This window comes from Mytilus galloprovincialis, chromosome 7 (genome assembly GCF_965363235.1).
Source record: "Mytilus galloprovincialis chromosome 7, xbMytGall1.hap1.1, whole genome shotgun sequence".
Lineage (NCBI taxonomy): Eukaryota > Metazoa > Mollusca > Bivalvia > Mytilida > Mytilidae > Mytilus > Mytilus galloprovincialis.
Window position 1 is genome coordinate 36474265 of NC_134844.1, and position 27200 is coordinate 36501464.

The 27200-nt window shown below is 32.1% G+C and overlaps 3 long non-coding RNA genes across 3 annotated transcripts; 1 reads left to right on the forward strand and 2 right to left on the reverse strand.

The window, feature by feature from the left end:
- Positions 1 to 5284: 5284 nt before the first annotated feature.
- Positions 5285 to 11209, reverse strand: LOC143081664 (uncharacterized). The gene is made up of 4 exons (XR_012980015.1): positions 10969 to 11209; positions 7347 to 7398; positions 6637 to 6789; positions 5285 to 5543 (listed from the first exon to the last, which is right to left on the reverse strand). It is a non-coding gene; the product is annotated as an uncharacterized LOC143081664 (long non-coding RNA).
- Positions 11210 to 12570: 1361 nt separating this feature from the next.
- LOC143081665 (uncharacterized) lies at positions 12571 to 18940 on the reverse strand. The gene is made up of 4 exons (XR_012980016.1): positions 18866 to 18940; positions 14553 to 14604; positions 13054 to 13209; positions 12571 to 12830 (listed from the first exon to the last, which is right to left on the reverse strand). It is a non-coding gene; the product is annotated as an uncharacterized LOC143081665 (long non-coding RNA).
- Positions 18941 to 25431: 6491 nt separating this feature from the next.
- LOC143081666 (uncharacterized) lies at positions 25432 to 27070 on the forward strand. Its single transcript, XR_012980017.1, has 2 exons — positions 25432 to 25571; positions 26938 to 27070. It is a non-coding gene; the product is annotated as an uncharacterized LOC143081666 (long non-coding RNA).
- The last annotated feature ends 130 nt before the right edge of the window (positions 27071 to 27200 follow it).

Below are 27200 nucleotides of genomic sequence, written 5' to 3' on the forward strand. Positions count from 1 at the left end.
CCATTTTAACTTAGTTTGAAACCAAACCTAATACTTTATTGAACCATAATGGTTATAGTGTCAATCTTAAAGAAAAGAATACAATACTTTGTTTGTCTTTACGCATATGTTTATATAATGGTAATAGTAATAACTTTAGTTCTTTTGTATGATTATCTTCATTCAAAAACAGAAATGTCCCTTTTTATGATGTTTATAAAGTGGAAAGGCAATACAGTTGTGCCTTAAAAATACTATGTTCATTGCTGTGTTCGAACAGTAAATAATAAGACTTATTTAAAATTGAATCGATTTATTTGTATTTTTAATGCGTTTATCAATATATAGGGTTGTCAGGACTGCCCATAGAAAGGACTCACTACGGTTGGTCTTTCATTTAACCAATACTGAAGATCGTCGTTTTGTTATACGACAAGACAAACGTTAAGGTACAAGTATGTATAAAAAGTAAAATCATAAAAATACTGAACTACGAGGAAAATTCAAGACGGAAAGTCCCTAATCAATTTGCAAAATCAAAAGCTCAAACACATCACCTGTCATATTTCTGACTTTGTACATGCATTTTCATGGTGGAAAAAGATAGATTGAAAATTTTATAGATAGCTTAACCTCCTACGTATATGACAGTTGCATAACATTTCATTATATTGAAAACGATGTGTGAACACAAAAAACAGACATTATAGATATAAATATCAAAAATACGGGTACATCAGTCAATATTCCATAACATATAACCGAATGCGAATTATTAACGTGCTTTACTAAGAATGAGCAAGGGGTATCAATATTAAAGCAGGAATTTACTACCTTTTGGTCACTCGGAGTTTATCTACGGTTATTGGTAGGGTATCCGTTGCTTAATATTTAGTTGTCTGTGTAAAGTTGTTATTGTTTGTTATCTTGACGTGTTTTGTTCGAGTCTTTGATGTCCGTGTTATTAGATATGATCCTACGGCTACATGGTTTGTTATTTAGGGACGTTGTTGAAAGTTGAAAAATGTTACTTAGACAGGCAGCTACCTTTAAGGAAATATTTTCCTCTAAGACTGATTCTTATAGTTCTTCTCAGTTATATGCATTGTTATGTATTACAAATGCTAGATAAACGTACTGTTTGCATGACAAGTGTTTACAGTTCCGTTATATTTATACAAAATAGATGGACAAGACATAATTGGTTATTGTGACAATCATTGAATCCATATTATGTTCTCTGGAATCTGTTAGTAAAATTATCCTACTGCTGTTTGAACACATTCGTATGGGTCATTAAATTATTGGCAAACAACAAACATGGCCATTTGCTCATGATAAAAAATGACACTACCACAATGTCAAATGCTTTTATTTGCTGTCAGCAATGTAAAAGAAATCTTTTGAATTTTGATTTAGGGCTATCTTCATTGTTCGAACTATGAAGTGGTTAAAGATGCTTGCTATACTCGAAATGTGCCTTTGTAAAGTATTTTTGTGTCTGCTTATCAAGATGTACAAATTAAAGAAATATCATATTTCAAATTACCGTTTTTATAGAACAGTTTTAGTAAATTTGCAACAAATAGCAATGGTTTAGAGATTAACACCTAAATAATACAATACTCTATCCTTTCACAATATTAAAGTTAGTTAATACAAAAGGCATATATAGAATACTGACGAATAGGGTGCTCACTAACATTTCATAGGTATAGCACTACATTTTACATTTTCAATTTGATAACATAGTTTTATATACCAGAAACTATAGACTCGCTTACAGTATATAAAGAATATCAATTAAAAGGTTATTTTCATAAAATAATTGTTTGCAAAAGTATGAGTTATTCGAAATGCTAAGGATTTCCTTTTCCCAGACATTGATTTACCGAGCCGTATTTGGCACAACAAATTTGGAATTTTTGGTTCTCAATGATCTTCAAACTTATACTGGTTTGGCTATCTAAAAAAATTGTTTTGAGCGTCACTGATGAGTCTTAGGTAGACATAACGCGCATCTGGTGTATCAAATTATATTAAGCCTGGTACATTTGATAACTATCATGAACATGTGATGAGTTCAACGTTTTTATCTGGCACTTCAATTTCCCCGATTTGATTTCCAACATAGAAATGTTATTATTTATTTCGTTGAACGCATAATAAAAATGTTTTAGAAACGAACTTAAACTATCGAGTCTCAAAACGGCGACTGCACCATTTGATATGTCTGTTCTGGTTTATTGAAGTGATGTTATATGGTGATTGTTGTACCAGATCATTTGTTTATACATCTATTCTAGTTAATTAAGGTAACGTTCTATAGTAATAAGTGTACCGGACCGTTTTTCATACATCTTTTCTGGTTTTATTGAAGTGATGGCATAACAGACCATTGTTCATACATCTTTTTTGATTAATTGAAGTGATTTTATATGGTGATTGTTGTTCTAGAGCATTTGTTCATATGTCTTTTCTGGTTTATTGAAGTGATGTTATATGGTGATTGTTGTACCAGACCATATGTTCATATGTCTTTTCCGGTTTATTGAAGTGATGTTATATGGTGATTGTTGTACCACATGTCTTTTCTGGTTTATTGAAGTGATGTTATATGGTGATTGTTGTACCAGACCATTTGTTCATATGTTTTTTCTGGTTTATTGAAGTGATGTTATATGGTGATTGTTGTACCACATGTCTTTTCTGGTTTATTGAAGTGATGTTATATGGTGATTGTTGTACCAGGCCATTTGTTCATATGTCTTTTCTGGTTTATTGAAGTGATGTTATATGGTGATTGTTGTACCAGACCATTTGTTCATCTGTCTTTTCTGGTTTATTGAAGTGATGTTATATGGTGATTGTTGTACCAGACCATTTATTCATTTGTCTTTTCTGGTTTATTGAAGTGACATTATATAGTGATTGTTGTACCAGACCATATGTTCATATGTCTTTTCCGGTTTATTGAAGTGATGTTATATGGTGATTGTTGTACCACATGTCTTTTCTGGTTTATTGAAGTGATGTTATATGGTGATTGTTGTACCAGACCATTTGTTCATATGTTTTTTCTGGTTTATTGAAGTGATGTTATATGGTGATTGTTGTACCACATGTCTTTTCTGGTTTATTGAAGTGATGTTATATGGTGATTGTTGTACCAGACCATATGTTCATATGTCTTTTCCGGTTTATTGAAGTGATGTTATATGGTGATTGTTGTACCACATGTCTTTTCTGGTTTATTGAAGTGATTTTATATAGTGATTGTTGTACCAGACCATTTGTTCATATGTCTTTTCTGGTTTATTGAAGTGATGTTATATGGTGATTGTTGTACCAGACCATTTGTTCATATGTCTTTTCTGGTTTATTGAAGTGATGTTATATGGTGAATGTTGTACCAGACCATTTGTTCATATGTCTTTTCTGGTTTATTGAAGTGATGTTATATGGTGATTGTTGTACCAGACAATTTGGTCATATGTCTTTTCTGGTTTATTGAAGTGATGTTATATCGTGATTGTTGTACCAGACCATTTGTTCATATGTCTTTTCTGGTTTATTGAAGTGATGTTATATGGTGATTGTTGTACCAGACCATTTGTTCATATGTCTTTTCTGGTTTATTGAAGTGATGTTATATGGTGATTTTTGTACCAGACCATTTGTTCATATGTCTTTTCTGGTTTATTGAAGTGATGTTATATGGTGATTGTTGTACCAGACCATTTGTTCATATGTCTTTTCTGGTTTATTGAAGTGATGTTATATGGTGATTGTTGTACCAGACCATATGTTCATATGTCTTTTCTGGTTTATTGAAGTGATGTTATATGGTGGTTGTTGTACCAGATCATTTGTTCATATGTCTTTTCTGGTTTATTGAAGTGATGTTATATGGTGATTGTTGTACCAGACTATTTGTTTATATGTCTTTTCTGGTTTATTGAAGTGATGTTATATGGTGATTGTTGTACCAGACCATATGTTCATATGTCTTTTCTGGTTTATTGAAGTGATGTTATATGGTGATTGTTGTACCAGACCATTTGTTCATATGTCTTTTCTGGTTTTTTGAAGTGATGTTATATGGTGATTGTTGTACCAGACCATTTGTTCATTTGTCTTTTCTGGTTTATTGAAGTGATGTTATATGGTGATTGTTGTACCAGACCATTTGTTCATATGTCTTTTCTGGTTTTTTGAAGTGATGTTATATGGTGATTGTTGTACCAGACCATTTGTTCATATGTCTTTTTTAGTTTATTGAAGTGATGTTATATGGTAATTGTTGTACCAAACCATTTGTTCATCTGTCTTTTCTGGTTTTTTGAAGTGATGTTATATGGTGATTGTTGTACCAGACCATTTGTTCATTTGTCTTTTCTGGTTTATTGAAGTGATGTTATATGGTGATTAATGTACCATACCATATGTTCATATGTCTTTTCTGGTTTATTGAAGTGATGTTATATGGTGATTGTTGTACCAGACAATTTGGTCATATGCCTTTTCTGGTTTATTGAAGTGATGTTATATGGTGATTGTTGTACCAGACCATTTGTTCATATGTCTTTTCTGGTTTATTGAAGTGATGTTATATGGTGATTGTTGTACCAGACCATTTGGTCATATGTCTTTTCTGGTTTATTGAAGTGATGTTATATAGTGATTGTTGTACCAGACCATTTTTTCATAATTTTTTTCTGGTATATTGAAGTGATTTTATATAGTGATTGTTGTACCAGACCATTTTTTCATAATTATTTTCTGGTTTATTGAAGTAATTTTATATAGTGATTGTTGTACCAGACCATTTGTTCATATGTCTTTTCTGGTTTATTGAAGTGATGTTATATGGTGATTGTTGTACCAGACAATTTGATCATATGTCTTTTCTGGTTTATTGAAGTGATGTTATATGATGATTGTTGTACCAGACCATTTTTTCATAATGTTTTTCTGGTTTTTTGAAGTGATTTTATATAGTGATTGTTGTACCAGACCATTTGTTCATATGTCTTTTCTGGTTTATTGAAGTGATGTTATATGGTGATTGTTGTACCAGATCATTTTTTCATAATTTTTTTCTGGTTTATTGAGGTGATTTTATATAGTGATTGTTGTACCAGACCATTTGTTCATATGTCTTTTCTGGTTTATTGAAGTGATGTTATATGGTGATTGTTGTACCTGAACATTTGGTCATATGTCTTTTATAGTTTCGTGAAGTGATGTTATATGGTGATTATATCGTCATGAATAGTACATATACAAATATGATTTAGAAATTTTTGTCATTTCAACACGTGATAATTTATCATGAAACACATATGCATTATCTATACAATAAATGGACTTGAATAAATGATCAAAAATATATCCAAAGTTTATCCTCTAAACTTAAAACTATATGAATCGAATCGTACAAGTGCAATATATGTAATCAAAGCACTCAAACCACCGAATAAAGTAATCATTGTAAGGGTTCCAGCGATGCAAGCACTTCGATGAGCACGTTCCAAACTTCCTCTCTGCGCCGCTGAATTTGCCTGAAATGAAATATTCAACATAAAATCCACAAATCCTTCAGCTGGCCCCTAAACAAATATATACTAGTTCAGTGATAATGAACGCCATACTAATTTCCAAATTGTACACAAGAAACTAAAATTAAAATAATACAAGACTAACAAAGGCCAAGGGCTCCTGACTTGGGACAAGCGCAAAACTGTGGTTGGGTTAATCATGTTTGTGAGATCTCAACCCTCCCCCTATACCTCTAGCCAATGTAGAAAAGTAAACGCATAACAATACGCACATTAAAATTCAGTTCAAGAGAAGTCCGAGTCTGATGTCAGAAGATGTAACCAAAGAAAATAAACAAATTGACAATAATACATAAATAACAACTTGACTACTAGCAGTTAACTGACATGCCAGCTCCAGACTTCAATTAAACTGATTGAAAGATTATTTCGTCATCATATGAACATCAGGCACACTCCTTCCCGTTAGGTTTTTAGTATCATACCATCATAACATATATGAGAAGAACATACAGCGTGTCATGCCGTGTATCCTTTATTGTAGCGTGCGTATCCATGCGAAGTCGTTTATTAAAATCAACCTAATATTCAATTATCAGTTAAAGTTAACATAATGAAGTGCATACACAGCTTTTTTGTATTAAGTTAAGACATTTCAATTGATTTTTTGTAGTGTGTACTTCTGTGTTGTGTAGTTATTCTATTGTTTCAAAAGAGGGTGAAGGTTGGTTTAAAACGTTTAAACCCGCTGTATTTGTTTGCACCTGACCTAAAATAGGCATCAGCAGTTGTCGTTTGTTGATGTTGTTCATTAGTGTTTTTGTTTCTCGTTTGAAAGTTTTTTTCACTAGTCATTTTTGGGGCCCTTTATAGATTGCTGTTCAGTGTGAGCCATGGCTTCGTGTTGAAGACCGTATTATACCTACAATGATTTACTTTTACAGATTATGACTTGAATGAAAAGTTGTGTCTTTGGCACTCATGTCACATCTCCTTATGTCTATTTAGCAATGATAGTAAATTTTGGATATTGCGTGAATCTACAAAGTATCTTACGATGGATTTCATAAACTTGTTACGTCTAGAATCTACTTACATCGTATGCAAAGATCAAAGCTACTAATCCAAGAGGCAAAAACCAGCAACACGCTATAAATGCCAGGCAGGTCCAATCTATTGGTGCGATTTTATAATGTGAATGCGTTTGATTTTTAGTTTGGATTACTACATTTGTCGGTAATATCTGTACCTGGAAAATAAAAGATATGTTTATAAACAATCAAACGGTTATGATAATAAAAAAATGTCACCAATTAATTCTAAAAAAATAAAAAATTCATTAATCGCTTAAACTAAGAATCCTGCATTAAGGTGGTACCAAACACTTTGACTTAAATTGATTTGGTTTGTTTAGTTTTCGGAAAGTTATGAATTTGACACGTACAAACAATGTAGACCCTTAGACAAAAATATCAAAAAACATGAGCCTCACCCTTTATCGGAAACAATTCAGTACATATATAGCGGTTTGACACACCATCCCAAATGAAAATGACATGACACATTACGTAATATAATGTGGGAAATTGGTAATATTCTAGACAAATCGTTCTGCAATTATTCCGACAATCGACAATTATTAGAACACAGCCAAAATGTAGAATTAAAACATGAAGATTTTTATCCTATAATAGGGAGGTGATTGCATTAGTATTGACACCTTCGGCTGTTTTCTGCTCTATAATCGGGTTGTTGTGTCTTTGACACATTCCCTATTTCCATTCTCTATTTTATTGACACACTTACTCTACTGTTTTTCATCCTTGTGTTCCTGTTAGAAAATCTTATAAGCTGTTACCTGAAAAATATAGTAAACGAAATAAACAATAGTACGTACCCGTCTTTGAAATCATGATATCAAAACGGACGAAAATATTCTTACTAGTACTTTATTTTGAAGAAAGCAAGACAATTTTTCGACTTCGGGGAAGATAATGTAGTGCATGGGTATGCAATGGATATACTTTTTGCCGTTCCTTCAACTTTTAAATGCGTTTTACGGACGGAGTTTGATGATCTTTTTGTAATACTTGTGCCAAAGATGATTACGAATATGTTCCGATTTGTCTTAACAATAATCTCGTTATCTTTTCATCGAGTGTGAGCTACCGAATTTGACCTTTCATTAGGTGTTCCTCACATAAACAACACCACGGGTGCATCATATGCTGCATGATAACTTTAGCCACCACGAGAACCTGAAACATCATGTATCAATGTTGTGTATAGTATACTTTTTGTCATTTGATCATTTTCAATTTGTGCCAAGGAATTGTCATTTTGTTTTTCGACTTCGAAATCCCTTTAGTATATTACCCCTCTCTTTTATCACTAAACTCTTAACAATAATTGGAAAACAAACATGAAGCAGCAAGTTACGACCAACGACAAATTCCAAGCTACGTACATTGGACATGTACATTTTGCGGGTTTAAACAAATTTCCAAGTGCTTACACCTCTACTAACACGAAACAGTTTTATTACAGCAAAATGTACGAATAAACTATTATATTGTTCGACAAGATTCATAAAAAAAACCCAGCTAACATGAAAATTCAGTCTTGAACATATAGACGGAAAGTTGTTCTATCAACGAATGTAGTGTTCAGTTTTGTCATATTTCTGACACCAATACGATCAATATCGAAGATCAAATATTCGTAAAATTCAACTCAATGTGTAGAATAAAATTTAACTCAATGTGTAGTGTAAAATTCAACTCAATGTGTAGTGTAAAATTCAACTCAATTTGTAGTGTAAAATTCAACTCAATGTGTAGTGTAAAATTCAACTCAATGTGTAGTGTATATTAGACGTTTTATCATAAATGATCAATACTTGTTCTTTAAATGATTACAAATTGTAGTAGTATATGTACATTTGCCGCTCAATGCATCAGAAGAAGAATAAAACAAATTTGAATTTTATTTAGGTATGTTTTATGACATTTTATGATTTGTTTACAATATGTCTAGACAATTGTTCGATTTGGAACAATTTGGTTAAATTTTTACTTCATGTAGTCACTGTTATCGTTGTGTTCAATGAGATTGATGTATGTAGCAGCATATAAAGTCTGAACATGCTGTGCTCTGTTCACATGTAAAAGACATGTGTTAAATAAAATTCAAAAGTTTTAAACTCATAACCTGTAAAGGTTTTTTTCAACTTTTGAAGTAATCATGTCTATATATTGTAACCATTTTCTGTATTTCAAAACCTGTTTTAAATGTCAAAACTTGCAAATCTGTCCTTTAATATATTTTCTTACGTTGATAAAATCAATTCCTTCAGGACCTAGTTTGAAGGTCAAATAAAGTACTGAATACTTGTGGATAAAGTACAGTTTGGTGATCATTAACAGCTTAGAGAGTTTACCAAAAGGCGATGCATATCAATTCAACGACACCTAGGTGAAAAAACTCACTTATTTTTTCAACAAATTGCGATAAAACAATTATCGAGTTAATTAACCTCAATACTTTTAAACATGAGATAGCAATTGTTCTATTATTTTCTTCTGTAGATCTGTTAATTCGATACAGCTCATATACATTTATCATTTAAAAGTAAACATACAATAAAACTAACTACTAACAGTTTATATTTCCTTTGTGTGATTTAAACAAAAAGACCTTTATTTGTACACACAAACAATATATATGTGTATAACGAAGGATCGTTTTTCAGAAATAGTTATTTTGCATATTTATATCAACGAGGGACGAAAGATACCATAGTGACATTCAAACTAATAAGTCGAAAATAAACTTACAACACCATGGTTTAAAAAGAAAAATACAACAGGCAAACAATAGTACAAAAACACAAAAACACAACATAAAAAATCACAGGCTGAGCAACACAAAATCAACAAAACTGGGGGTGGTCTCAAGTGCTTTGGGAAGTATAAACAGATCCTACACAAATGTGGCACCTGTCGTGTAGAATGGAATACAAAATAAGTATATTTGTAACATGTAATGATCAGAAAATTATGACATATATGATTTCAAGTCTACTCTCAGTTAATTGTATGATTAATTGTTATTTGCTTAATGTCCAATGAAGTTTAATGCGACTGACCAACACATGAGAGGTTTTGCTAGCTATTAATTAGGTTTAAACCACCACTTTCTACATAATAAAATGCCTGTACTAAAGCAAATGGCAGTTAACGTCCATTAGTTTGATGTGTTTGAGGTTTTGAATTTGCAATTTGATTAAGGACTTTCCGTTTTTGAATTTTCCTCGAAGTTCATTTTTTTTTCACGTTACTTTTTTTTCAACAAATTATACTTCTATTTTCATATATTGAAGAGAATTTACCTCACTCGTTTACATTAAACTAGTTCTAAAAAATTCAAATAAACACTTTAAATTTAAATTTGGGGCATCTGAAGCGCTTTCTGAATGTACTTCTATCAGAAACGCTTAAATCCGAAACAAATGAGAACAATATATGTATACATGTACATGAGGAAACATATACCCAAACAGGGGCATTAAAAGCTTTGTTTATTAATGGTAAACTTTTCTTACAGATTGGGCAGAACCTATTTTTTTAAAGAAAAAAAAATGATCATTCAGAAAAAAAATGGAATATATTATGATTGAACCGAAGTAAAATGAGTAGAAGCGCTTTTCTTGATACACATTTAGTATATTTATTGACCTGAATGGTGATTAGCCAAAACATCAAAGATGACATACAAAAAAGTGTTTATTGGTCTAAGGTCAGTTTTGCCTTGAATATCTCAATAATTTCTAGATTTCTCTCTGAACTGAAATATAATGGACTGATGGTATCTGATGTATCAAACGTCGAGTATGAATCAGAATTGATTGAAGAAGACTCAGAATTTCCAACTGACTACAACAAGGAGAGAAGAGACATTTGTCGAGTATTGTCTGGTAGATTCGATAACGTTTCCCCTATTGGTACGGGAAGTTTACGTGGTTTTGAATGTTTAAACAACAATCTTTGCATCTGCACCTTTTTCGCCTGTCTTATCTAAAAAAAAACTACAGTATATCAAGATGATGTTATATTTTTTTTTTAACAAAGTCAACAATCAAGTTGAATTTGTGTTTCTACATTCTAGATATAGGTTTGTTGAATGAATATTTTGTAATAAACTGTTTTTAAGAAAAAAAAATTATATATCGCATATGTTTTTATATATTGCATATTTTTTTATATATTGCATATTTTTTTACATATTGCATATTTTTTATATGTTGCATATCTATTTATATATTACACTATACAGTTAACTGCATCTGATCAGATCATTTAAATTGAATGATTAATAGGAGGGTATTTTCCGTTATTAAGCTATGACGTTTAATAATATTCAACTATACCTTGTCATTTAATATCCCCTCGTTAGCATTTGCGTAGCTTGGTCAGTGTCTTCTTTTTTTCAACTTCACTTTTGTCTTGATAATACACTTACAAATGTATTTATACTCTACTTAAATCACAGGTTAGATATATTTTCTGTTTTGTTGTTGTTTTGAAACCAAATTCATTACTTTATAGAACCATAATGGTTATTGTGTTAATTAAAAAATAAATTAGGATACAATTCTTTGTTAGTCTTGACGCATATATCTATGTGAAGGGTAACAATAATAACTTAAGTTCTTTTGTGTGATTATTTTCATTCGAAAAAGCATTATTCGGGTTTATGAAGTTTAAAGTGGAAACTTAAGGTAAAACAGTTTTCGTTAAAAAAAAAAATACTGTGTTCAGTGCTGTGTACGATCAATAAATAAATACTTATCTAGAATTGAATTGATTTATTTTTTAGTACGTTTATCAACTCGAAATCGAAAAGTCAATACCTATATCATCTTAAACGTTTACAAGGAGAATACAATTACCTTCTGTAATGTAGCTGAAATGCCACACATTTGGACGCATACTGTGTTTGCAACATAATCATATAAAGAAACTATAGTGGATAGTTTGTATTTTAAAAATTGAATTATATGTTTCCATATCTACTCGTACCTACTAAGTGAAATTGATATTTTCTTATTATATAAATGTACTTTCTTAATCTCTAACAGTTAAGATATGTTTTATTGAGTTCCAAACACCAACTATCACTATTATATAATTGTTGGAGGTATACAACATTTAGAATCAATTCAACATTAAATTTTATAAAGCAGCTCTTTTATCAATAATTGTACTTTTAAACATTTGAAACAGTTGGTAGAATAAAACACGTTTTGGAAAAACATTAACTAAAAATTTGAATGTGTTTTATATCATCATCGATAGTCAAAGACGTGGTTAAAACAATCTTATACGTGTATGAAGTATATCCTCAACACTTGTTTCTACTTGATGGTTAGTAGGAATAAAACGATACGTGCATGTTCAAACTTTCTTACGTTGTATGCCAACTTATTTCAACGAAAGAAAAAATGGTTAAAGAGACAGTCTTATTTTTAACAACTTCCAAACGGTTCAGAGAAATCAAAAAATAATTATGACATGTGGATTTTTAAAATGTTACTACAATATTTCAAGATAGAGTCAAGAAACGTTGTAAAAATATGAAGCAGGGCCTATAAAAGATCTGCCAAATCCATAACATTGTTAATGACAATATATGACTATTTAAAGATAACCACTGACGAGAATCATGAATTAAGACAGGCCCATGAATATGGTCTGATTTTTTTTATCTTGCACAAACGAATGGATAATAACTGTCATATTTCTGACTTGGTATAGACATTTTCTTAAGTAGAAAATGGTATCTTGAACCTGGTGTTGTAGCTAGCTAAAGCTCTCATTTGTATGACAGTAGCATCAAATTCCATTATATTGACAACGATGAATAAAAAAAACAAAAAAGTCCTCTAGCTATTCCAACTGTTGAGTTTCATAACAACGACTGCACTTTAGAGTTTTTAAATGTGCTGAATAGTACGTTAAACAAACAAATCTTGAGACATTTTTTTACGTTTGAACTCATGATCATAATTCATGATACACATATTAATTATTAAAACAATGAATGGGTTTGAACTAATGATAAAATATATATATACTAAGAACATAACTATATTGATTTGGTTTGTGTTAGTACAATTATTATAATCATAGCACTCAAACCACCGAATAGAGTAATTATTGTAAGGGTTACAGCGATGCAAGCACTTCGATGAGCACGTTCTAAACTTCCTCTTTCTGTCGCTGATGTTGCCTGAAATGAAACATTGAACCAAAAATAAATCAATAATGGTACAATATTACTACAGATCATTCTGTTTACCCACATATGCTACTTTTAAAGGATAAAACAAACAGTTGTGAATATTGTGTATTGTTTTAAACTCAGCCAAAGAAGTCCATTTTGTGACTTCAACAAGTGCAATAGATAGCATTACGATATATTTATATAATAAAGTACAAGAAAATCCACTTACATCGTGAGCAAATATCAAAGCTATTATCCCAAGAGGCCAAAAACAGCAAAAACACGCTATGATTGCCAGACAGGTCCAATCTATTGGTGCGGTTTTAGGATGTGTTTGCGTTTGTTTTCTTGTTTGAATTACTATATGTGTCGGTGATACCTGTACCTGAAAAATAAGAGATAATGTTAACTGGTAAGGATAATTGAAATGTTAATAAATTTTATTTACAACTGAGTATCATTCATGAAGGTTGTACCAAATGCTTGACCTAACTTATTTCGGTTCTATCTTTAAAACTTTACTTTCAACCTTTGACAAAAATATAAAAATTCTATAAACGTAAACCACACACCTTATCTAAAAAAAAATCATTGATATGTAGAAGCTTGACAAACATTAATTTTTATCATCAAGCAACATAATATTAAAAAGTGATTAAAACTTATTTTTACATAGACATATCCCTTGAGTGTTATTTACCACTTTAACAATAATTTCAAATGGATTCGGAGTCCTTTTTTTTTCTAGAATGTATCTCAGGTGCCTGTATTTGATCAGAGAAGTATATATAGATTATATTTTACTTTTTACGTCATTTACTGGCATATCTAAAGGTTGCAACTCTGTAAATATAGACAATGTAACTTCCGATAGGAACTCCCTTTGCGGCTAAAACTGTGACACTTTTAATAGGAAGTCGTGAAATATAACATCCCAGAACGGAAAGTTTATATGCACTACTTTTTTATTCAACATTCGGCATATTTTCAACATCTATATGCCCTGAACTTCTAAAAGATTAAACTTATACTAAAATTCTATACTACCCTTACACTAATTTTTGGACCTCCTAAGAATTAAAATTTAGGCTCTTCGATGTTTGTTCTATACTAGTTACATTCCTAATGATGTCTCTATGAGATGAAACATAAAGATCATAAATGAGAACCAGTACGTTAACAAATTAATATATTTATGAATATTATATATCTTCCAAAAAAGGGCGTGGTTTGAGAAACAGCTGTACTTACTGCAACATATAGCACTTAAGTTTCTTGTCTTTATATTAACAATAGATATAAAACTCATCGGAATCCTGTTTTACGAGTTTTAGTTGCTCTTTAAGATGACTGATTTGCTTGATTAACCAGAACTTGTTAGTGATTCATCAAGCATGAATATACAGAATCTCAAACTGATAAAACCTTGAGCAACCAAAGAATTTGAACCGAAAAAAGCAGCATTAACAAAACGAAACCGAGATAATCATTCGGCATTAAACTTTTATATAAAAAAAATTTATATTCTCAAAATCGCATTTTCTGCTACTTATTATTATTGTAAATCATTAATTTATACTGGAAAGTGACCATATTATAAAAAAAAATGTTCTGCAATCAACAATTATTTGTACTCTGCCGAAATGCTGAATTTGCAAATGAAAGGGATATTTTATTCTATAACAGGGAGGTGATCACGTAATCATTGAAGTACATTGACACACTTACTCTACTATTTTTCATCTTTGTGTTCTTGTAGGTATCCCTTATGAACTGTTACCTGAAAAATATGGTTTACAAATAAAATGAAACAGTAAATAGCTATAGTAGTCTTTGTATGATTTTTAATTTTACTTTCCTGTGTATAACTCGGAGTTTAGTATGCAATTTATCAGTTGACTGACCATGCCACTACAATTTAAAAAGGATGTTGATAGATTAAAATGAAAATCATCATTTTGATTAAAACATTTGTAAAAAGAATTGAATTAAAATGGATTTTCTTCATCAAAATTATTAAGATAATTATTTCAACATTAAAACAAATTGAATAATTTCCTAAAGATTTAAAGAAAATTATTATCTACTCTCGGAATAATAAATAAAAACTGTATTTATGATGGGTTTAATCGTTGGTCTTATGAAATGGATCTAAAACAGACATGCATAATATAGATCTAAACTTTTTTTTTCTTTTCAGGAGGGAGTTATCACAAATATTTATTTTTGATAAAAAGTTATGCAATTCAACACTAAATTTTGATTAAAAACTTTTTTTGATTGTTCTAAAGAATTAACAAGGTTTTTGAATCAAGATGGGAACAAATTATTTGACCTAAACCAAATCACCCCCTTTTTTAGCCACACAAACGCAAAAGATGAATTGTGGGGTCCAAAAGAGACACATGGTCACATTTTAAAACTGCCTCAAATCAACTATTTTAGTAAAGGAAATTTGACTGGTAGTTTTGTGAACGGCAAAAACCTAAATACTGTTTGTCACAAACTTTGACATATATATTTCCTGAATGTGACCTACCGAATTAGACTATTTACCGGATTTGTTATCACATAAGCAACACGACGGGTGCCGCATGTGGAGCAGGATCTGCTTACCCATCCGGAGCACCTGAGATCACCCCTAGTTTTTTGGTGGGGTTCGTGTTGTTTATTCTTTAGTTTTCTATGTTGTGTCGTGTGTGCTGTTGTTTGTTTGTCTTTTTCATTTTTAGCCATGGCGTTGTCAGTTTGTTTTAGATTTATGAGTTTGACTGTCCCTTTGGTATCTTTCGTTCCTCTCTTTTCCTTTCCAAGTGAAAACATTTTATTAAACGTTACATAAAAATAAATCAAAATTAAACTACATGGGGGTTTTCAGGGTATTAAGACTGTCAATAATGTTTCAAGACATAATGAGACATTATTAAGAATGTCACGAATATGTAAAGACTGATCTAGACAAATTTAAGACAGTCAAGAATTGGTCGAGACTTAAATCCAGACTCTTATCAGATGATACTGAAAGTGTCAAGAAATGTTTGACATTGTTCATACTGCCAAGAAGTTTGTCAAGAACAATCAAGAACCTTATTAGACAAATTCATACTAAGTTAAGAATTTTCAGACTTTTTAACTTTTGTAGTGTAACATTGACCAGGTTTTGTTAACAGCAATCAATATAAGAAAAAAACTGTTAAACTGTTTGAAACGACTAAACTCATCAGATTGACAAGAATCATAGAAACAGCTAACATAAAGGTTTAGTCACGAACATATATAATGCAGTTTGATCAGGCAACACGTATAATGTACAGATTTAGCTATCTTAGCTATCTTGCAAACCCCAGTACTAATACCGGCGTCACACATCAGCGTATATCTCCGACGTACGCCGGGCATGTTAAAATATCATGTACGCTTCCAATACGCTAGTAATTTTGGATGCATTCAACCTGTCAATCATATCTGTAACGTGTGCACAACGAGCTATAAGCGTGTATTGGGCTTACGAGAAGCGTACCAAAGCGTTTGTTGGTAGTTCAAAAAACGTATGTTGGCGTATGCCTGGCGTTTATCTAACGTAGATGGAATGCACTCTACGAAGGAAGGAAAAAGTTTCTTGAACGTATTTGAGATGCGCCCCGCTCGTATCTTGGACTTTCTATTGTGGGGTGTTTGTTACAAACACACACGCATACGTTTTAGTTAAAGTCGAACGACATTGAAGCGTATACAATGTGCCCTAAACGTGTCTCAAACTTATCTGAAGCGTTTTTAACGTGCTTGTAGCGTATGTATTACTTGCGTGTAATGTACAGGTATATGCTAGACATATGCGTGAGCTGGATGAAAATTTGTATGCTGCTTAAATATTTCCTCTAGTTGTAGCGTATACCAAGCGTATATCTTTGAATTTCGACGAACTTCAAAACGCGCGTTTCACGATTGCTTACCGTTCCTCTTGCGTGCAACTAACGTATACCGACTTTGTCAATTTTCGCTGTACGTTTGGTGCACGCCGGTCAATACACCAATGTGTGACGCCGGCAGTATACGATCAATATCGAAGATCAATCATTCTACAAATTAGACTCAATGTGCATTATATAATAGTAGCCGTTATAGCATAGATATATCAATACTTTGAACAGACAAGTATAATTTTAATAGTGGTAGACAAAACATCTTGACATTGTATCATACATAAAAATAACATGTTCAGTTGATGAGTTTAAAATACCTTTGGTATCTAAAAACTACGTTCTTCATTATGCCTTTTTAATGTTTATTTAGTTGCCCTTAATTGAAATTTGTACAGTAGTTAAGGTAAACCGACTTAGTTTCACATTTTCGTTAGATAAAAAAAAAAAACGCGAATATAATTCGTTACGAAAATGTAAAACTTGGATCTTTCTGCATATAACTACATCAATAAATTTAGAAAATCGCACAATAAAATTGCCGTGAAATTGGCTAGTAAGTGCTAACCGCGAAATAAAATATCCGCAAAATAAGTTAATTACTATATCGCACTCGAAGACATGTATGTTATGGTTACACATGAATATAAAACATTAATTGTGTGCATCGAAGCTTTTTCTGAATACACCTCCATAAAAAAAAGGAGAATCTATAATGAATTTAAGGACGAAAACACCCAAAAGGGACATTGACAGAACTGTCTTGTTGATTTAAGGTAATTATTGTTTGCGAGTATATTGAAAATTCGGTTTGTAATATTTTATCTTTTGATCAACAGAGATATTCTGTAACGTATGTTGTACTTCGGTACTGGCATGAAAATACGGATTTTTTTGTGTTATTAAAATTTGCTGTTACAAAATATTAGAAATTAATATAAATTAAGGAATGTATCTCCCTCATGCAAAGCTCTGATTCCTTTCACGGATTTGGCTATACTTTTTGGACCTTTTGGATTATAGCTCTTCATCTTTTATATAAGTTTTGGATTTCAAATATTTTGGCTACGAGCATCACTGAAGAGACATGTATTGTCGAAATGTGCATCTGGTGCAAGAAAATTGGTACCGTTAATTTTATTACTACCACTGGGTCGATGCCTCTGCTGGTGGACTATCAGTTCCCGAGGGTATCACCAGCCCAGTAGCCAGTACTTCGGTACTGTCATGAAAATACGGATTTTTTTGTGTTATTAAAATTTGCTGTTACAAAATATTAGAAATTAATATAAATTAAGGAATGTATCTCCCTCATGCAAAGCTCTGATTCCTTTCACGGATTTGGCTATACTTTTTGGACCTTTTGGATTATAGAGCTTCATCTTTTATATAAGTTTTGGATTTCAAATATTTTGGCTACGAGCATCACTGAAGAGACATGTACTGTCGAAATGCGCATCTGGTGCAAGAAAATTGGTATCGTTAATTTCATTGTACATCATACTAGTACCGACACACTGACTATTGAGTTGATGAAGACCTCGGAATGGGTATAGATCAACTATATTACCAACGAATTCATACACACGATAACCAATTGATCACGGGTCAATTTTCCCTGAAGGGGTTTGAACCTTAGTATTTTCACAGGTTCTCAGGTCACCATTGTACTGTATAAACAATCTTTTTGAGTCAGGAACAAACAAGAATTGATCACGATTAAAACATTTTCTACTGCGTACGAATAGGAGAGAACAGAAGTAAGTCGAGTTTGATTACGTAAAGTCGATTACCAATCCACTATTGGTATTGTTTGTTAACGTTGGTTAAAATGTTTAAACATTTAAATGTTTTGAATATGCATCTATCTTATCTAGAATACGTCGGTAGATCATGGTAATGCTTGTTTACCAGGCAATATGTCAATTGATTCTGTTTCCACATTCTAGACATATTGGTTTCTTGAAAAAATTAATATTAAGGTTATGATAAAAGATAACCATATCATCTGTTCTTTTCCTGTACTACTTTTTTTAAACTGCAACATTTTCAAATGTCATTAAAGAATTAAAAAGTATTTCACGTGATGTAGCTATGACATTTAATAATATTCAACTATACCTTGCGATTAAATATCCACTGATAGTAGTTTGCGTAGTTTTGTTAGGCACTTGTTAACTTTGTAATGTTGTTATTGTCTTGATGATATGCTATTCATGTTCAACCTAAGATACAGGTTGGCATTTTTTTCCTTTTTTGTTTTGTTTTGAAATTGAACCCATTATTAATTGAACCATGATGACTATTATGTCAATTTGAATATAACGGAATATAATACTTGTTTGTCTTTAAGCATATATCTATGTGAAGGGTAATAGTATTAGCTTAAGGTCATTGGTATGATTATATTCATTCAAAACGTTTTATGAGTTTAAAGGAAGGACAACACAATCGTGCTTGAAAAATTCCCTGTTCAGCTAGTTATAAAACCAGGTTTAAATCACAATGTTTGCTTCAAAAAATGATTGTATCAGGTCAGAAATATGATAGTGTATGTCAGTTGTTTGATGTGTTTGAGCTTTTTATTTTGCAATATGATTAGGAACTTTCCGTTTTGAGCTATCCTCGGAGTATTTTCGTAACTTTCAACTATTTTCCTAGACTGATGCACCCTATCTTCGTCCCTTTTTTTATGTCGGACCACTAAAACATGAAAACATTAAAGGAGGGGCTAAAGATATCAAAGAAACAGTCACACTCATAAATCGAAAATAAAGTTATGTATTATACCTGAATACTTGAGTAGCTTTGTTTTGTCTTGTAGGCATTAACGTTTGTTTGCACTTTTATCTTTTTGGTTTGAGCTATACTAGTGACTATTTTGTTAACAAGACATGTGTCCAATGTTCAAGATTTTACGTTTTGTACTGAATCTGTGTATAATTCGGACCACACGAGTATTTGGAGCATATGCGTATACTCATATGGTCCACCAATACGTGTATAATCGGACCATATGAGTATATACTTGTTTGGTCATTAATGGGCCGGACCATATGAGTATTTGGACCACATAGTTATTATGCATAAGAAACGTTTCAATACTAAAATAAAGTTTATCTAAAAGAAAACAATAATGATTTCATGAAAATGTATTATTTGTATAATTCAAAGGCTACACAGACATTATATATTTATGCCACATTCAGTTTTCATCTTTAAATATTTTCTTGCTAAGGGTGATATTTACCTCCACACGGTACTAATCTGCATTAGGACATCTTGGATGCGCACGATCCTTTCCAGTTATACCTTTTACCTTTGAGTGAAAAGCGTACAGTGATACCGTGGTCTTCGGACTTTCCATAACTGTTCATTAAGAAATTTGGAAAATATCTCCTCAAGTCGACATATTGCCAATGACTCGTAATAAAAATTCGGTAATGACCATAGGTACAAAATATTCTAATATAGTTGTGACTAATGAGTAAAATTAAATGCGTGAAACTGCTCATTTGTATTTGGTTAATCTTTTTATCATTATAATATCATAAAATGACCTTTGATATCGTCTTTTTAATGACGTGACAACTACAAGGGTCATACTTAATGAAGAGGTTTTTTAAGTGGTAGTTGTATACTTGTTAATTATGGCGACCATACGCGTATGGTCGGACCATATGAGAATAAACCCATATGTCATGACCACTTGCGTATGGTTCAAAATACTCATATGGTCAGGAACATGTATATTTAGATGATGTAATGCGTTTTAACTGAAGCAGTTAGATCTTCTTCCATTTTAAGTCGGAAAACAAACAAATTACTTGATTGAACTATTATAGCTAGTGTGCCAATTTACATTTAACTTATCAAAATCATATTTAAACAATAGCGTTTTGTTTTTATTATAGGTAATGTCAATAGTATTAAGTTACTAGTTATTCATTCAATAAAGTTTAAACGTTTAAAGCGTTTAAAATAGAAAAGAAAATCTAGTCACTCGTTAAAAGAAAACGTTCACTGATTTGTAAGATCAGTTCATATAGACCTATCTAACAGATATTTACAAATTCAGTTTTATAACATGTACACTTTCCATAATGACGATACAAAAAAATTGAAATACAAAATAAGATTTGTCGATTAGACCTTCTAATATGCTGGACACCAGACATCATGATTAAATAGTAAAAAAACGTCATATGATAGATATGTCATATATTGTCTGAGAACACTTTAATACATTTATTCACTGATCGTTTACATACAACGTAATAAGGTTCCTCTCCGTTCAAACGGCATGGGCACGATCAAGATAAAAAATATTTAAAACCATATAGCATACGATGGTCATAAAATATTCGGAAACATGTGGATTTTTTAGCAAAAATATCTTTCGATAGACTGTCTCATAGTGACAAATTTAGAATTTATGTTGATTATGAACTTATCCCTTGAGCTTAGAACTTTCCAACTGATTTTTAAATGGTTATCATATGTTGTACTTTTACACAACTGTCCCATGTAAGGGGATGGCTGAGCGACCGCTAACGTGTTGAAGCCCTCTACATTCATGTCGCAAGTCAGGAACATGTGATTCAGTGGTTGTCGTTTTTTGCTGTAACATGTTAAATAACTACGATTCTTATTTAATATCGACAACAAGTATAATCACAATATATCTACATTTAGCGATAACGCAGTAATACACAAAAACGGCTGTTCCGCGTTACTAACAACTTATTTTATACTGCCAGATATTCTCGATTTTCGACATCAAAAAATCCCAGTTTACGTAGGCCAAGAATCAGATACAATATATAATTATTCTATTCTCTGTTCTCTATTCTACAGCAAAATAAAGTCAGTCCATTTCCTTTTTTTTTTTAATGGTAAAATTTCATAAAACGAAAATTCCGCGAAATGATGTTATTATTCTCTTAGCATTGCAACGAAACAGGGTGACGTCACAACTATGTTTCAGTAAACAAAAAATCAAATGCAAATATCGGGCGTTTTAAAGCTTCTTGTACGCCTCAGAACAAATAAAATTATAATAGAAGAAAATATATAAGTTAAAATGCGATTAAAATAAAAAAAAATCATTGAATTGTATAATTTTACTAATATTATCAAAACTGGGTAAAACGGAACAGCCAAAACATTGTCGTATGTATAGGGCATATGTATGAAAACTGTCCGTCTTTTAACAATTACGTACAATTAAACATATTTATTAAAGTTATGTACACCGGTATGTAAACATTACCACGTGTATTTGTGATTTGAAATTACACGTGTTTGAAAGTATATAATAGGTTAAATGTTTTTCATTGGTCGAGGTAGAACTGACCATGATATTTGAATAAGGTCATTTCAAATATTTCGTGCTATACTTTTGGCGGTTTTGTAAATTAAAGATATTGTCATTCGAGGTTCGCTTTTGGTGCAGTAAAGTTGTAAGCTTGTGCTTAACCTGAGTATGTCTGAGAATAGAGAAGGAAGTCCAATGTCCGAAGGTGAGACTGAGCATTCACACATTTCAACCGGTAAATCACAAAGTAGAAACCACATAGTAGAAGAGCGCCGTGATTTAGCTGATACTTTTGAACTTTTTAAAGTGTATTTTGACAATAAGCTAGTAGATCTTAAATCAGATTTGGTCCGTGAATAGGACGTAATTTCCAAAAAGTTAAAAGAAGAGGTTTCCCTTAAATTCAAGCACGAGGGCAACAAAATACAATACAAATTTAACGAGGAAACTATTACCGAGTTAAACAAGGTTTATAGCTTTGTACCCCGTTCAGAAATCAAGGTGTCACGTATCATCATAGACCTCATAGATAAGGTTAAGGGCAGAAACAAACTGATACGCATAGCAGATACTTCAGCCGGTGGTTGGGCTACTGTCAGAGAGTATGAAGCAAATGTTATCGCTTCAGACTCTGAAGATGAAAAGAAAATCCGCCAGGCGGAGTCCAGAGCCATGCGTTCGACTAAAGACAAATCCCGACGCCCAAATCCCTACAAGACAACTTCTAGACCGGCTCCCGTTGAAACTGCTCCTAATCCTTATTATTCCAATCAGTATCAGCGTCAGAACCCGCCGCCCTTTCGAGCTGGCAGCGGGCGGCGTGAGCCGTCCCAGCACGATATGTGCCATGTCTGTTAACAATTTGGCCACTGGAGGAAGAACTGTCCACTTGTCAAACGCAACCAGTTCAACTTCAACAATACACAACAGAACAATTAACAATGAACAGTTAGTTAATGATAAGTATTTATATTTATTTTCTGAATTTGATAGTGTTTAAATCATGATATTGAGATTTTGCTTAGACAAGTAAGATTTTTTGAAAATTTCAAATCTAACACGGGTATTTTTTCTGGTGTAAAGGAGAGGTTAGCTAAAAGTATTCAGTACTGGGAGCATATTGGTGCTAACTCATTTATTTTAGACACACTGAAAAATGGTTATCTTATTCCATTTATTGATACTCCTTCGAGCATGTACATGAAAAATAACAAATCTGCTCTTAAGAATGATGATTTTGTTAGCAAATCTGTAAATGAACTTGTTCTTTCAGGTTGCGTCATTGAGGTCCCATTTCAACCTTACATCGTCAATCCGCTCAGTGTAGCTACTCAAAAGTCTGGGAAAAGGCGTCTAATTTTAGATTTGAGCACTTTGAATTTATCGGTAAAAAAGGAAAAGATTAAATTTGAAGATTGGAAAATAGCTGTGCAATACTTTCAGAAAAATGATTATCTGTATAAATTTGATTTAAAATCTGGTTATTTTCATTTTGATATATGTCCACAGCAGCACACGTATCTAGGTTTTTCGTTGGAAGATAAATTTTATTGCTTCACTGTTTTAGCATTTGGTCTTTCAACGGGTCCTTACATATTTACAAAGTGTCTCAGTCCATTGGTCAAGTATTGGAGAAAAAATGGTATAAAAATAGTTTTATATCTTGATGATGGATTTGGTATGAATAACGAAAATAATGAATGCATCAAAGATGCTGAATTTGTGAAACAATCACTTTTGAGTGCGGGTTTTCTTCTGAACGAAGAAAAATCAGTTTTTACTCCTGTACAGAAGTTGGAGTGGTTGGGAATCATTTGGGATTCATGTAATTTCACTTTATGCATTCCTCAAAGGAGAATTGACGAATTATTACAATCTATTCATAATGTTTTCAGAGAAATTCCATATATTTCTGCCAGAAATTTAGCCCAGGTAACGGGTAGAATTATAAGTATGTCTCCTGTGATCGGAAATATTACTAGAATAATGACTAGATATTGCTATATGTCTATTGAAAGTAGAATGTCATGGGATAGTTATTTAGTTTTAGAAAGTAAAGTTTTGTGATATCAGAATTGAAGTTCTGGCTTGATAACATTGCAAATGTAAATTTTAAAACATTAAATCAATATAGTCAGTCACATGTAATGGTATATTCTGATGCTAGCAGCATAGCTGCCAGAGCATGTACAGTAGAGTTGGAAAGTAAAAATTTTCACACTATGTGGAAATCCACTGAAATGTTAGAGAGTTCCACGTGGAGGGAACTAAAGGCCATAGAATTGGCGTTGATGTCTTATCAACATGCATTTGCTGGAAAATCCTTTAAATGGCTAACTGATAATCAAAATTGTGTCAGAATTGTTCAAGCAGGAAGCATGAAAGAAAAACTGCAAGATATAGCAATTTCCATTTTTTCTATTTGTTTACAAAAGGGAATCTCCATTAACATACAATGGATTCCGAGAGGTGAAAATTCGAAAGCTGATTATATCAGTAAAATCATTGATTATGAAGACTGGGGAGTTTCAGAATTTTTCTATACTTTTATTAACGACCTTTGGGGTCCTTATACAGTCGATCGTTTTGCTAGTTCTCGTAACACAAAATTAGAAAGATTTAACTCTTTATTCTGGAATGTAAATACAGAAGCTGTAGACTGTTTTACTCAGAATTGGTCTGGTGGAAACAATTGGATTGTACCACCTATTTACTTAGTATTGAGAGCTATAAAATATGTAATTGCTTGTAAAGCTAGAGGTACTTTGATTGTACCAAAATGGATATCTGCGACCTATTGGCCTTTCATTTTTGATAAAAATATGAATTACAGAGATTACATATCTGATGTTATTGAATTTAAAAATACAAGTGGTATTTTTGTCAGTGGTTCTAATAGAAAATCCATTTTTGGCATTGAGCCTTTTATTGCTCCAGTATTGGCAGTGAAGTTAGATGCGACAAGGATAACAAGGTCCTAGTGCACTAATGTGTATTGTAGCTGGCGAGGTTAAAGTTCCGAGGCCCTAGTACACGAATGTGTATTGTAGCTGGCGAGGTTGAAGTGACGAGGTCCTAGTACACGGATGTGTATTGTAGCTGGCGAGGTTAAAGTAACGAGGCCCTAGTACATGAATGTGTATTGTAGCAGGCACGGTTGTTGTTGATAAGGCCCTAGTGTGTAAATACATTGTAGAAAGCATGGTTGTATTCAACACGGCACTAATGTATATAGCATTGTAGCTGGCATGGTCAAATAAATATTGGACAAGGTCCTGTTGTTTACAGTGGCATGGTTCATTTGTATATAAGTTTTTAATACTTTGACATTTTATAATGTTTGTTTCACGATTGCACATTTTTCAGATATTTTTCGAGTTGGTAGATGGAAACAGAATTCAGATATTTCTGATGAACTTTCTACATTGAAAGCTAGACTACCAGAGTACTGCTTGAGCTCACGTTCTCTGAACACTCGTAAAAAGTACCAGTATGCCTTTAATGCTTTCTGTAAAATACATAATATTACTTCATTACCTTCATCTGATTATACAGTTTCTCTATATTTGATTCACATTTCACAGAATGCAAAATCGGCAAGCAAGATAAATGAAGTAATATACGCCATTAGCTGGGCACATAAACTGGCTGGATTTAATAATCCTTGTACATCTGAATTAGTAACGTTTGTAAACGAAGGAGCACAGAGAAAATTGGGACATTTTATCACTAAGAAAGATCCTATTACACCAGACATTTTGCGAAAGATTGTTCATACTTATGGTCATCTTAATAGTAATCTTAAAGACTTAAGAACTGTTTGTATGTGTTTATTAAGCTATGCAGGTTTTTTAAGGTTTTCAGAACTAGTTAATTTGAGAGGTATCGATATAAAGATTTATTCTACACATGCAAATTTATATTTGGCGAAGAGTAAAACTGATATTTACAGAGAAGGGAGGGATGTGGTTATTTCTAGAACTAATCTTGTAACTTGTCCTGTCTGTATGCTAGAACGGTATCTCAAATTAGCTAGTATTACATCAAATTCTGATGAATTTATTTTTAGATCCGTTAATTTTTGTAAGTCTGATAATTCTTATAAACTTAGAAGTACAGGTCCGTTGTCATACACGAGAGCTCGGGAAATACTACTTTCAAGTTTACAGAGTATAGGCTTAGATAGTAAACAATTTGGACTGCATAGTCTCCGTTCAGGAGGGGCATCGGCTGGTGTAGAGGACAGATTGTTCAAAAAGCATGGTCGGTGGAAAAGTGACACGGCAAAAGACGGTTATGTTAAAGAGTCTTTGAAGGATAGACTGTCTGTAACAAATAATATTGGGATTTAATTATGTATTTTTTCTTTTATTTTTTCTTTACCCTTTCTTTATTTTTCGAAGCTTTGCTGCACACTGTCAGGCGAGCTGATCCCATACAAAGGTGTTGAGTTTATTTTGTAAATAATTTATGTTCGCTTGAAGTTATGAATTCGAACATAAATATATTTATTAAAGTTATGTACACCGGTATGTAAACATTACCACGTGTATTTGTTTATGAAATTACACGTGTTTGAAAGTATATAATAGGTTAAATGTTTTTCATTGGTCGAGGTAGAACTGACCATAATATTTGAATAAGGTCATTTCAAATATTTCGTGCTATACTTTTGGCGGTTTTGTAAATTAAAGATATTGTCATTCGAGGTTCGCTTTTGGTGCAGTAAAGTTTCCCACCCTCCCACCCGACTTAATGTATTTTATTTGTGTTATTTTTTATTAATGTGAAAAAATAATGTGTGTAAGAACAGAATCTTTATTTGATTCATAATATGTATTTTCGTACATAATGAAAATTGTTTTTATTTTTGTAGATTGGTTTTTGTGTTTGTTACCTGCAGCGGCCTAGGCAGACAGTAACACTGATGAACATTTTTTACGTTGCATTTGTCTTTAATAAAATTAAAGCTTTGCTGCACACTGTCAGGCGAGCTGATCCCATACAAAGGTGTTGAGTTTATTTTGTAAATAATTTATGTTCGCTTGAAGTTATGAATTAGAACATAAATATATTTATTAAAGTTATGTACACCGGTATGTAAACATTACCACGTGTATTTGTTTATGAAATTACACG